At 34.3% G+C, this 13,939-nt stretch overlaps 1 protein-coding gene across 2 annotated transcripts in view; it reads left to right on the top strand.

The window, feature by feature from the left end:
- The first annotated feature begins 4,011 nt into the window (after positions 1 to 4,011).
- Positions 4,012 to 13,939, top strand: part of LOC126965434 (probable multidrug resistance-associated protein lethal(2)03659) — an 87,935-nt gene continuing 78,007 nt past the window's right edge. For both annotated transcript variants that reach the window (XM_050809044.1, XM_050809042.1), the window contains exon 1: positions 4,012 to 4,278. The gene's annotated coding sequence lies outside the window, so the exon portion shown is untranslated. The remainder of the gene's footprint in view (positions 4,279 to 13,939) is intronic.

Below are 13,939 nucleotides of genomic sequence, written 5' to 3'. Positions count from 1 at the left end.
AAAAAAAATGTAAAGAAACCTGTTCTTCTGTCACAAACATAGGTCTTATTGTACCTATTAATAGGCCGGTATACAAACATTTTACTTATACCAAGCGCATGGAGAATTTTAAAAATTGTATTTGGCTCCATACCCACTTTGTGTAATGCAATCACAGCGATCTCAATCACCCCATTCCATTTTAATATCGCAAAATATTGTACAATGTGAGAAAATTCAACCATATAAAAATAACAGTGAGAAGAAACGTGTTTTTTTTTTGTTTATTTGTTTATTAGAAGTAAGTAGTGGTGTGGTGATTATTTTATTATTTACTAAATTCTTCTTCATGGATAAGTACTCACGATGTCAATTACGCGGTCCCTGAGGCGACAGGCCTTGAAGGGTGAGTTTGTACCTGAGGCACCCGTGCCTGTAACTGTACAGCACCTGCACCGCTAGAGGCACAGCCCAGGCCGTCGTTTAAGCGCCAATATGCTTCGTCGAAAAAGAGTGTACAGCGCGCACAGGCTTTCGAAAAATTGACTAAAGCTCGATTGGACGAGGCTCGAGCGGCAGCTGCTCTTGCGGAAGCTGAGCTCAGTAGAATAGAAGCTGAGGATACTGAAGCCGATGATCAAGACAGTGCGGCATGCGATGCAGATAAAGAATCGATGGTTTCGTTAGAAACTGATTAGAAAATAAGACCATTGCCCCCAACGAACAGATAAATACACTAACGCAACAAGTGCACCCAGAATTGACGACGCAGGTTACACCTCAGGTTATAGATATTACATCACTTACTGCCGCACTCACAAAAGCCACTCGAGTGATGCATGCGCCAAGATATTTTATGGAGTTACCGAATTTCAGTGGTGCTAGTAGAAAATGGCTGGCATTCAGAGCTGCCTATCGAGATACTTATAATCTCTTCACTAAAGCTGAGAATTTGGCACGCCTCAGGACAAGCTTGAAACGATTGGCAAGAAAAGCTACGATGGCACTGTTTGTAGTGGAGACAGACTCAGATGATGTTCTGGCACTCTGAGAGATGCGATTTGGTCGACCTTCGTCATTTCTGAAATGGAAAAGTTGCGAGCACTCCCTCGCCTAACCACCCACGTGACATTTGCATTTTTGCTAGCAAAGTTATTAATATAGTATGAGTCGTTGAAGCGCTTAAGAGGGATTATTATCTATATAACCTAGAAAATATAAGAGCTCGTAGATAAAATGACACCGGCAATAAGATATAGATGGTACGATTTCGCTGCAGAAGGACCCGAAGATGAAGCTGATCTCATTAAACTATCAGCATTTTATTCAAGAGAAGCAGGCATGCACAGGCATAAGTCGTAACAGATCATTCGCCAACGTCACACCATCAAAGAAAATCTCATGGCACCTACTTGATTGCATCCTCTGCCTCTGCTGAAAGCTGACCCGTAAAAAGTACAACTTCTTCAGCTAGGTCGTAAGTGTGCATTGTATGTGCAAGTCGGCATGAAATTCAAAATTGCGATCAATTCAGAGCCTTGGTCGTCACTGAAAGGTGGCAGAAAGCTAAGGAGATCAATGCATGCTTCAGATGCTAGAAGAGAAGAAGTTTCCGTCATAGATGTCGTTACCAAGCCTGTGGAATCGAAGAATGCAAGGGATCTCATCATCCTCTACTCCATGCTCCTAGAGATTCTTCTGCTGAGCGAGTGACGATAGCTTCAGCTCGACAACATGTCTGTAATAAGGCTTTACTCAAGATAATTCCAGTCAGAGTAAGAGGACCCTCTGGAATAAAAGATACCTTTGCACTCCTGGACGAAGGGTCTACTATTTCTTTAATTGAAGAGGAGACAGCTTGAGCAGTTGGGGCTACAGGACCCATAGAACCATTTGCCATCGAAGTCACAGTAGGCCATCACCATTAAAAAAGTTACGTTGCCCTCTTTACTTCTCTTACAACTAGAGAAGTCCATTTGGAGCTTGCTGGTTCTCTTAGCACAGATAGTGCCGTCATGGCACTACGTCATATGATGGCGAGAAGAGGATGTCCGTCAGAGATATACAGCGACAACGGAACCAATCTGCGTGGTGCTGATGCAGAGTTAAGAAGGGCAGCATACCAGGTAACGAAAGAAGAGGCAGTAGTTCGATCCATTCACTGGCCCTTCATTCCTCCAGGTGCTCATTTCATGGGGGGATGACGCATGGGAGCGGATGGTTCAGTCTATAAAACGTGCATTGGCCGCGACCCTTGATGCACGTTAGCCATCAGAGGAGGTGCTTTTCATAGTTCTATTAGAGGCAGAATATACTGTGGACATTCGACCGTTGACACCAGTATCAACTTCTTCGGACGACTTTGAATCGCTGACGCCACTGCATTTACCACCGGCGGGATCCACGAAGTCGAGGGGAGATGCCCGGGTTGGAGACCTAGTGTTTGTACTTGACGAGAAAATACCAAGAAACTCCTGGCCCAAAGGAAGAATAGAGGCACCTTACCCGGGAAGGATGGCGTCTTTCGCGTGTTGGAGGTGCGGACCAAAGCTGGCAACGTGAAGAGACCTGTGAAGAAAATTGTCGTGCTCACCGGTGGTAGTGCACTGCACTGCACTGTAGGTGCACTGGGGGGAGAATGTGCATGACAATCATAAATTGCTAACAATTAAAAGTTATATCGAATATTAAAGCTTTTGAATCGAGTGGACGTGGGTGGTGCGCGGCTCAAGCGATAGGTAGATTAGTTGACCGGTTTCAAGTAAAATAGCGGGGGCATTCAACAGATCGACCACGGAGGACGGACCTATCGTGTTGTATCGCTGATCGCTTGCGCTGCTCATATTACAAATTCTCATAGTACAAATTGAAGTTTTATTTACAGACCATTATAGAATAGAATAAGAAGGAACAATATGCTTCAAGCGATGTATATGAAGTTTGTAAAGCTGCTGAATTTGTAATATAATTGTTTACATTAAAATATTGAATAATGTTTAAGCTTGGTGAAAAATAGCAAATATTATATTTATCCTGATACTCCTGATACTCTATATCCGTCTCAATCTACTGTTTAATTTTTCAATACTTTTCAACGAGTATTTGTAACCAAGAAGTTTTCAAAAGTTTCACTTCTACCATTTGTGACACACACATATTTTTTGTTAAAAATTTTTCATTAAAATTTTATATTATTTTGTGCAAATAAAAAGAAAACTGTCTGAAACTATTTCATGTCAAGTTGAGGACAAGTTTTTAAAGGAATTTTGTGAAATATTGCGGCAACAGATAGTCGCCAACTTTTTCCCCAAGTTGTCAACAAATTCTCGTTAAAAACAACTTGTCGGTAAGTCGGTGAAAAAATATCTGACTCAACTACTTGATCAGAAACTCAATCTATCGGTGATCCTGTTGTAAACTTTTGGTTGTCATTCAGCTTATAATATTGTTTAATATTTTAAGACATTCAGTAGTCACATATCAAATCAAATCAAAATCACTTTATTCATGTAGGTTACGGAAATGAGCGTCATTCCCGTAACCTGTATTAATGTCAAAAAAAAATTCTCATTGACTTTACCGCTACTTCGTAAAGGGTTGAGCAAATGAGAAGAAGTAGCAAGAAATTCATCACTCAGATTAAGTATCTCAAAACTTATTCATATTAATTCATTTTTATTCAGCAATCAGTAATCAGTAGCAAAGAGGATGTAAATACTATTACGTAGTAAGTAAGAGGCGGGACTGCCTGAGTGCAAATCGTAAAAATTTGAATTTTGTATAGTATGAAATGTGCAGTGATGTGACATAAGTTTGAAATAGTAGAAATTAATTACCTACAGTATGGCGAATGGCGACGAAATATAATCTGGGTAAGTTCAAAAGCGAACAGTTGCCTAAAACGTAGGTAGTGGATTTCGGCTATCTCCATTTTTACAAGATTATAGCCGTCATCTGTCAATCTAAATCTATCAATGACTGCCGTTTCACTTTCAAAGTTTCACACAATCGAGACTCGAGAGAATCGCTTTTTTCTTAGTTTCGCTAGGCTGATCAGTATTCACTATTCAGTAGATTTTTAGAAGTCATTGGAGAGGCATGTGTAGTATGTAGGTGATATTCAGTTTTGAATCATCTATAAACGATAATAAGTTAACATAACGTCCACTATTTCGTTACAAGGCAGTTGCTAGTTTATTTAAAATATAAAAACAATCTGAGAAAAACTTAATTTGTGAGTTGTTAGTGCTTCTAAGGAAGACATCGATCAACAGCTGATCTTGGAGCATCATAGATCAGGTAAATTCCTTCATTTCGTTATCAAAAAAATTATAAGTACATATATTGCTTTTGAGTTTTGATATGCCTGAAGTATACATAAACATAATGCATCCAAATTTTAATACAATATTTTTTTGAGACATAGGTTGTGATCACATTTTTTTTCAATTTTATTTACGTAAATACAATCTGAATTTCATATAAGAATTTATTGAGATTTTTATCTATAAAAACCCTAAAATTCATCATAAATGAAATAATTTAATTATAATATATTTTATAGGTACATCTCTGAATAGATATTCATCATTCAATTGCATAAATTTTAATTAGTTAATGAGGAGTAAGGAATATGTTCCTAATATTTCAATTAAATTGCTTGTAGTGATTGGTAATTGAATTGGAGCTAACTTCCAATTAAATATCAATGATACATTGAATTATTACACAAGGTTGTTTAACTAGTAATCTGTAATGTAGAGTGTCATATCTTGAGGTACTGTATTTTAGTGGGCAAGAGAAAGGTTAGTTTTTCTTGCAGTTTCAAGTAGATATAAGAACTTATTAAGTTGTTAATAATAAATTTTTAGTATTATTGCTGAGCATAGAATGATTTAAACAAGTATCTTACTCATGTGTGGTTTTCATGGAGCTACATAGTTAATAATATAATTAAGGCACATATTAATTGGATGTAATTCGACAAAAACGTTCCAAACCACAGTCCTGTCGAATTTGAGTTACAATTTAATAACACAAAATTGGTAAAGTGATTGATATTAACGGACTTACAAAAAATGGTAGCCCTACTGTCACTCTTTAAATGACATCTTGACTGAGTAGCCCAACCCACATGTATGGAATACACTAATATTTATTAAACTTTAAACATGAACACCTTAAAATGTGATGCTTGTGGGTTGGAACGTTTTCCAGGAACTATGTCCAATTATTATTCTTAAGAATTTAAATCTCATTAGAAAAAGAAACATACAGGAGGAGTCAAAAAATACTTACTAAACTTTATATTATTTCATAAAACTTATACCACTCCTGATCTGAATTGACATATTAACCTTGTTTTGATGAGTTTTAATGGATGGTGAAAAATAGAGTTTTTAATAATGTAATTAAAATTTAATATAAGGTAATTAAAAAGTGAGTTGTAGATATTATTATCTACATCATTTATAAATTAGTGTTATAATCTAAATCTTGGTCGCCTTGCAAATTTGATCCACATTTATAAATTAAATGAAAAACTCTATCATTTATATAGATATTGCTTGGTAGCAATGATAACAACATTTTTTGTTTACTATGAGTATAGTTTTCATCCATTTATATTTGATTTGATGTATCAAATATCTTTCTGTCTTTTGGCTGGGTCGTGGTGCGGTTCAGTCTGGTCCATGTATGTAAAAGGTTGCTACTTGGTGTGACTGGTCAGTCCGGTCATAGCATACTTTGCTTTTATTGGTACTAAAAAGCATGATATTAAATATTTTTGTTATAATTCAAATGATGATAGAATGTAGTTGGATAAATCTATTGTACGATTTTTTGGGGCTTAAGTAGTTCATTTAACTACCCACTTTTTTAATTAATCAATTAATTCAAGACATTCGATTTCTGTGTCTCAAGACCCTTTATCTCGTTGAGATATCGAGTTGAAATCAAAACAGTATGTAGTTCTAGATTCTCTTAAAGCTGTGAAAAGATCTAACATCTATGTTAAAAAAAGATATGGTTCTGTATGCCGCAGAAACATACATTTCACCACTCTCAAGGAAATCAAATTTTATAGGGTATAACTGCTGCCCTCGACGTCGTCGACGAATCATGTCCTGTTGATTACCTTTTCTTTATTATAGCTCTAATTGATTTTTAAGGTATTGCTCATCTCTTATCAAGTTTTTTGTAGCAATATAATATGATCTGCCCATTGCCATTGTAATTTATTACTATTATAATGATAATTAGTCATTGCATCTTTTATTATTTTATTTATTCTTTAGTAATAATAATATATCTTTTTTCCTCACAAAAGATCTTACACTAATACAGTAGATTTTTTTTTAATGAAAATAAGGCAAGCAGGATGTTCAGCTGATGGTAATTGATACACCCTGCCCATTGCAATGCTGTACCGTTAAGGATTCTTGAAAAACCCAAAAATTCTGAGTGGCACTACAACTGCGCTCGTCAGTTAGAGACATTAGATGTTAAGTCTCATTTGCCCAGTAATTTCACTAGCTACGCTGCCCCTCAGACCGAAACACAGTAATGTGTAAACATTGTTTATGCATTACTGTGTTTCATACTAGGCGCCGTTGTGGTACAAATAATCAAGCCGGCATCCTGTGCAAAGAAGCCTCCCACTAGTAGATAGGTTTTAACACCTGGAATTTGTTAGGATCATTTTTTTCTTTGATAAATCATAAGCACAAACCTAATCATGATAATTTTTACATATTATGATGGTTATCAGGTTATATTACAGACTTAACACAAATATATATTATTTAATAACATTTTAAGGGTTTTGGTTTGTTTGATCACTCTAATCTCTGGATCTACCAGTTTAATATGAATGATTCTCTTTGTATGTGACAGCCAGATTCATTGTACAATAGTGCACCATGGCTATGGAACATTACAAACATAATATTCCTTATAAATAAAAAATTTAAGTGTGCTCTATGTATTCCGAAAACCGTTGATCAGATTGTGACACAACTTTGATATTATCCTGTGGCATCCAAATTTTTTGACCATACTTCTTAATACCTATTGTGGTGTTGTAACACATGCCGGGCGTACAGCCACTAATAAATAATAATGAAAGGTAATACCACTTGTTTAAATTATTCCATGTTAGGCTGTTATGCACCTGTGCATAAAAAACATCATAATATTAGATCGTTGATAATATTTTATTCCAGCCTTCCTACCTTAACTGTAACTAATTGAGTTATGTAATGCAGAAGACTATTATTGTATCATATTTGATTGTGACTTAAAATGTTCTATTCCTTTTAGGAGCTTTTATATATTTTTTTAAAGTCCATGTTTTAATGATGACTTTTACGGCTCTAAATACATCGCAAGGCATCGCTGACCAATATTGTACTCCACCCCGCCGCTGAAAATTTCAGCAACACCACCTGTAACCTGACTGGACACTGATAATCATAATCTTCACATCAGGAGCAAACATTAAGTGAATATGCCTCCCTGCTATGCCTTGCACATGTGTGTGCATACAGGCTTATTTATTTAATGATAAAAAATTCTCTTGCGCCAGTTTTCCTGTTATTTAAAAATTCTATTTTGAATTAAATATTTTAATTTGTACAAATGTTTGTTAATATGAAAATTAAGAATATTTTTGATATATTATATTCGGCAAAGCTTGCAACACGCAAACTGAATCGGGATATTATAAAACACTTATAAGTACCTCAGTGTAGTGTTGTAAAGTAATAAGCACGCGTGTTGTGTATCTTAGATTATGAGCCTTAATCCAATGTAATAAGATCCACGTTACGGTGAAAAAAATTGTATACAACTGGAAAATCATTTCGAAACGAAACATAATATAAAGGTTGATTTATTTGACATCACTTGGAAATCTATTAATAAAACGAAGGGTCGTAGAAATAAACATACGTATTGGGTTCAGTTCGTTTGTCCCATTCACTCTTTTCTTGATTGATAATAAAGGAAACGAGACTTGGAGGAAATAACCACTGGACACGAAACCCAATACATTACATGGTATCACGATCGACCAATTCCCGAGGGTTGAAGGGGGACTACAAATCACAAATAATGACAGTATCAAATCAAATCAAAATCACTTTATTCGTGAATCTACTGCTACTTCGCAAAGGGTTGATCTAATGAGAAGAAGTAGCAAGAAACTCTTCAAGGCTTCAAGCTCTATGAGAAATCAAAATGACATGAATAAATAGAGTCTTATAATATACTTATAATCCATCCAAATTACTTATGTCTAAATCTTTGAAGAATGTACCTACATTTTATTTACATATCTATCTATCTTACCTAAAAATAGCTACTATATTAGATTGAAATTGTTCTTATACGTGAAATGACATTTTTTAATGCCATATTGTGTGCTTAGGTTATTAGGCTCAGTATGTTTCTAGAGAGGTAAAGGCAAACACGGCCTTCTTTACGCGTCTAATGTTCAATCTATATATATATATATAGATTGAACAAATTATATATATAATGTGGAAATCTATATGTATATATATATATATATATAGATTTCCACGTATATAGTCGCTCATCACAATATCTCTAGAACCATAAGCCGTAGAGACTTGAAATTTGGTAGGAATATTCCTTTCGCCGAGTAGAGGTCAGCTAAGAAAGGATTTTACGAAATTCCGCTCGCAGGAGTTTTTTTTATAATTAACAGAACAACGTCTGTCGGGTCAGCTAGTTCTTAATAATTCTTCCAAGAAACTATATTATTTGATAATATAGAAAGAACGGGTAGGAAGGTTTGGAAATTACCTTTAACCCATTAACCAAACACTTCTATCTATATTAGCTCGATATCAACTTGCGAAGTAAATCTACTTTCATCCATCCCCTCTACACGAGGTGATCTCAACAATTTTCACGCATTAACTGAGATTAAGTACCCATATTCTTTAACTTTACGGTACGCTCTCTTTTAATCTGTTACGGCTATTTTTAAATGACGTATATAAATTCCAAAGCACCACTGTTAGGATCGTGGCATATTTTTTTTAAATTAAAAATTTCACCGCAGTATATCTAGTTAGTCAAGTTAATTATTGAACCATTTGCATTGCTGCTTTTGGGTGTCAAACTCGGGTTTCTACTTTCTAAATTCGCGTTGAAGTTGTTATCGAAGATTTAGTATTAAATAATTTATATCTAATCTCATCATTATTTGGCCATTGTGGCCCAGGGAGTTACAGAAACTTAATTTTTTTCACAATTTCAATCTCGTAAGTGTGCCCTGAGGCTCACAACGGCCGGTACAGAGGTGCGGAGCAAGAGAGGAGAGGGAAAATTTTGTGTAAAACACCCACAAACCTGTACCGATCAGTTGTGGACTGAAGGCGCCACTAAATGCCAGCTACCTTGAGCGATATGAGTTCGCGGCTGCCGGCCCGAAACAAAGCCAATATTTTCAAAATTCTTTCGTGGAAAACAGTTTATATGCTTACAATCCTCGTTATTCACTACTAATCTGAATAAATGAACCTACATAAAAAAGTACAAGCTATAAGAATAACTTTTCTGAGAGAAGTACCAAAAAAATGCGTCACGCCATGCCAAAAAACTTGTTTAACTTCAAAGAATAGTGGTAGTTCAAAAACGCTCGGCAGTGGTAACTATAACCAACATCAACATTAGCAACCTACAAATAAGACTTAAGGCTATGTATAACAGGATTAAATAGTGTTCATAGCTTGAAATGCTATACTTTCACCACAAAACTTGTCTAAAAACATCATGTTTGCGTGTTTTCTGCTTACTCTTCGCCTGAATATCCGATTTAACTTCATCTTAATGCTTGAAAAATATCGATAGCGGTTAACCAACCAATATACTAAATATTTTTTAATAACCTTAATTACTTAATATCTTACTTACCAACTCGTCAATCCACTTAACTTAATTTGTTATTAATATTTATGGTTAATGAATTTAGTTATGAAACTAATCACTGTAGGTAGGGATGTAAGTGAAATTATTTACACCAGAAAATGTAAAATAGCATCGTCCGTTTGGAGTAAAAAGTATTATATTGTAGAAGTTACAAAAATCACGTTGACATATCATTAGGATACCGCGTGATCGAAGTAGCAGAAGAATTGGTGACAAACGGGGTTTGAATTATTCATTGATTTTTTGTTTCAGTCTATGTAATTGATATATGGTCGTTGTCCGAGTTTGAGCGAATTGGGCTCTAAGCTATTTACAATTTAACATTTAAAAGTAGACCTATTTGTACCTGGATGATATTATACTATTTGTTATATTAATTGTTAGAGTGTACCTAAACAATATATAAAACAAAAACAAATAAATAGTCACCAGCATATATACTTGGCGGGCTTCTTCAGCTAATGCAACGCTTTCATAATATGAACTCTAATTTTCTTTGTTCTTTTTTCAGCACTCTGACATTCTGACATCTGATAGTGGAATCTAATCTAATCAAAAGTGACACGGATTTTATTACTATTGTATTGAAAAGGTATGATGTAAGGTTTTGAATTTCTCTTCTAATATGTCGGTGTACATCTATTAGTTTTGAAAAATTATTTTCTGTTTTGAAAAATTGTTATATAATAATTTGTTTGCGTTTTTTTTAAATCTTTTGGATTAAAAATTGACACGATAACCCTAATTTTACCGTTACCTCATTGAACACAAAGAAAAACATTAATCAAAATTCAGATATTTTTATTCAAAATAGTACGAGGGCGGCACTGAAAATTTCGGGAATGAAGGAAGTGACACAACATTACTATTTAAAAATGTATTTATTGGTTTTCGAAGTATTCTCCGCGAAATTTGACACATTTTTCCATACGATGGAACCAATCATTGAAGCAACCATTCCATTCGGAAAGTGGGGTCTCCAAAATGGCCGTTTTGTAGGCGTCCACAGCTTCTTCAGGTGATGAAAATCACTGACCACGCAATATATTCTTTATTTTAGGGAAAGTATAGAAATCATTAGGGCTTGGGTCAGGGCTGTACGGCGGATGGTCTAATAATTCTATGTTTTCTTGCTCTAAAAACTCTTTTGTTCTGTGCGTGGTGACTTTGAGCATTGTCGTGATGGAGGATGATGCGGCGGTTACAGTTCTCTTTACGGAGTTCAGAAACGGCCTGTGGCAAACAAATGCTAGCATACCATTCTGCATTAACCGTTCTTTGTTCCTCAAGAGGAATAGTCGCAACATGGCCGAATTGGGGTTTTGTTGCACAATACACAGGTGAAGTTATTAATGGGCTACTTGTCTATATTATATCGTATAAAAACATAGTTTGCGTTTTATAATGTATCAATAGTACCGGACGAGCACATAAAGCAGCTGATAAAGCTTAGAGAATACTTAGCAGCAAATAAATAAAGGACCGCTAGCATTCTTGATAGGTATTTGACAAAATAATTTTGAATGATGTAGAGTTTGGTTTTTGATGAAGTTAAATGTTCTTTATGCGCGTTGAGTATGTGTTGGTATTGAATTAAACTGAGTTAATGCGCTCGTTTGGATCGTTGGGTAGAGTTGCCTTAGGGCCGTTTTCAATAACCTATCTATCCTTTTAAGCTTACTTACATTCAATAACCTATTAACATAGCATTGGACTGTAATCACATAACTATGGATAGATAAAACATTAAACGGTGACAGCAATGTAATCCGTAAGTTAAACTAAGGGTAGATAGGTTATTGAAAACGGACGTTAGAGAGCGTGATCAGCCAGAGTACCAGGGTAACTTATTTACAATTATCTATTAATACTAGCTGACCCAACAAACATTGTATTGCCATATCTATATAAATGAATTGCTGTTCGTTAGTCTTGCTAAATCTCGAGAATGGCTGGACGGATTTGGCAAATTTTGGTCTTAAATTAATTGCGGAAGACCAGAGAAGGTTTAAAAGGTGAATAATTAATATGAAAATGCTCGAAATTAAATAAAAACAACGATTTTGATTCTCCTTTGATGTCCCCATCGTTCAAAAACCAAATTAAAATAATAGTTAAAAACTCTCAGAAGGTAAAAAAAAAATTAATTTCGTGTAACTATAGTAGGTAGATGAACTTCAGTTGTTAACTATCTATCAGATTATTTTTATATAGTTTGATAAATCTTAAATTTTGTCATATATTAAATTTCTGAACCTTACCGCACCACAAAACAATTCAAAAAACATAGTATATCAGAAAGCTATAAATTGATTAACAGACTGTATCATAACTGTGTGTGTCTGTCAATATCAAATTGATACCTTAATAATAGCCATTATTTCAGAAAATCTCTGTTTTGTAAGTAAGCAACATCATGTCTAATTAATCGAAAATAATAATAAAGTTTCATTCATACCGAGCATTTTCTTTTTCATTTGTTTCAATAAAAATAGCCAAAAGTTAAGGTTTTTTTTATCGATTGAGGCAGTACGAAGTCTCCCGGGTCAGCTAGTAAAGTAATAAAAAAACTCAATATTTAAAATTCCTTCCACATATACGTAACCAAACAAAATTGAAGTAACGTTTTACTGTTCATCAAGATAGACTGCCTATATTTTAACTTATCTGCTATCATTTACTAAAATAAATTAGTTTAATTGTTTCTATAATTATTTAAGCTATCAGTAAAAACATTTTGATAAAGGAATTACAAAGCTACCAGTAAAAAATGACAGTTATAAAGTGGAACAAAAATTTAATACAGTAACGCTTTCAGAGTTTCAACCCAATAACTTTTAAGTGAGATTTCTGACGAGCTCTTCGAATTGGCGGAATCAATAGAAACTGTGCCAAATAAGTCTTTAACTTAGTAGATATTCTTTCCAACATTTTAATATAGCGGTTACAAAACGGAATACCGCGCATGGTATAAATCGTAGGACACCAATTTTGTGTAAGGTAACAAAAAAACTACGTTTAAAAAAACGGACTTCAAAAACTGAAAAGTATCAAATAACTAAAAATTTAATTTAATATACCTCTTATATAAAATACTATTATTTATATGTGCTACCTATTGATAGGTTTTAAGTCGGTGCCTATCCTACTAAGAATTACGTAAATCGGATCATCAATCTCCGAGTAATCGGTATACATACTAAAAAAAAAAATAACGATCGAATTGAGAACATCCTCTTTTTTGAAGTCGGTTAAAAGTATGAAAAATATTATGGTAGTACCCACGTCTTTTGTTTCATTATTATATTTCTCATCTGTATGTATATTATGTTCAAACCCTCCCTAGCTTCAAACGACATAATACTTGTAAATAAATCGAATTCAAAACCACACTGGACTAAGTTTTATTTAAAATGTCAATATTGGTTTAAATATTAGAGCTATTTGTAACTATTTTAAATAGAGATCGTATAAAGTAACGTATAAAAGTCAATTTTCCCCAGTAAAAATCTTTTGTTTCTGTAAAACAAGGGTTTAAACTGATAGGACAAGCCAAAACCTACATGGACATATTTTAACGAAAACGCCCAGGTATGAAATTAGCGGGAAGTTGCAGGGATGGACTTTATGGTCAACTGTTTTCCTAATTTTTTATTTATTACCACCATAGTATCGCGCCGTTGGTAATCGTCGTAATGAAAAAAATATTTGTCCAAATGATGTAGTGTGAAAGACAAAGTTTATCTGCTTCAAATAACAGAAGCGATAAAAGTGTTTATTTTGCATGTACATTAAAAAATAAATTATCAAATTTTATTGTAATTATGGTTCACCATTTTGGCAATAATGGCCTACTCATAAAATATAGATATATATTATGTTGTCGCGGCCGTTTTTGTAGGACTATTTAAGATAAAGATTTCCATTTTATACATGAAAATCCAACGGGTTTTGTGGTGCACACCAGAATAGCTAGCAAATATATATAGAATAAGGT

Source organism: Leptidea sinapis, chromosome 7 (assembly GCF_905404315.1).
Source record: "Leptidea sinapis chromosome 7, ilLepSina1.1, whole genome shotgun sequence".
In the NCBI taxonomy this organism is placed as follows: Eukaryota; Metazoa; Arthropoda; class Insecta; order Lepidoptera; family Pieridae; genus Leptidea; species Leptidea sinapis.
This window is presented reverse-complemented; position numbering and strand designations above follow the sequence as displayed.